The sequence below is a fragment of the Myotis davidii genome, unplaced genomic scaffold (assembly GCF_000327345.1).
Source record: "Myotis davidii unplaced genomic scaffold, ASM32734v1 Scaffold20690, whole genome shotgun sequence".
NCBI lineage: Eukaryota > Metazoa > Chordata > Mammalia > Chiroptera > Vespertilionidae > Myotis > Myotis davidii.
The window spans coordinates 1-781 of record NW_006282075.1 but is presented as its reverse complement, the minus strand read 5'-3'; the positions used below and the strand labels follow the sequence as shown (position 1 = coordinate 781).

The following is a 781-nucleotide window of genomic DNA, read 5'->3' as shown; positions in this document are numbered from 1 at the left end:
CTGTGTGGGCTCGGGAAGGAGCGGGCAGACCCGCCGCTCCACGCCCGTCAGGACAGCACTTTGATGCCGAAGTGCTTGCGAAGCTGCTCCAGGAAGACAAACGTGAGCACGGTGTGCGGCATGAGGTGGATGCCGGCAGGCACGAGGCCCTTGTAGAAGGCCAGCAGCCCGAGCTTCGCCATCTCCATGGAGGAGTGCAGCACTCCCTGGTACTCGCCCTTGGAATTCATCAGGCAGGTCTTCAGCATGTCCAGGGGCTGGCACAGGACCATGGCACACCCACGGCGATGAAGCTGGCAATGAAGTGTGTGAAGATGCCGTCGGACAGGTACCGCGTGCCCAGGACCAGCTGCTTGGCCTGATCGTAGCAGGACAGCTGGCCCACAGTGACCAGCATTCCCCCGACTGGAGGCCATGGTTGCACCCGAGAACAGCTTCCTCAGACCCTCTTCACTGGCCACACGGTACAGGCTGTCCAGGGCGTGGGCGTAGTTCCGGCGCTGGCTCGGGGGCAGCTTCACGTCGTTCTGTATCCTGACGTTGACCATGTGGGCCGGAGTCCGCATGAAGCCTCTGACACAGCCGCTGACAGCGCCCAGCAGCACCTTCTTATAGCAGGGCAGGGGCCCCTCACTGCCCTTGGCCACTCGGTCCCGCACGGTCTCTAGATGGCGAACCGAGTCAGGGAGTAGGTCATCTCCTGCTGCGTCTGCAGGTGCACCTTGAGCAGGTCCAGCGGGTGTGTGCAGCAGGCAGCCCCAGGCGAGGCCAGGCTCCCGAA

At 63.6% G+C, this 781-nt stretch overlaps 1 pseudogene; it reads right to left on the bottom strand.

The window, feature by feature from the left end:
* Nucleotides 1-10: 10 nt before the first annotated feature.
* LOC102766106 lies at nucleotides 11-775 on the bottom strand (annotated as a pseudogene).
* Between the last annotated feature and the right edge of the window lie 6 nt (nucleotides 776-781).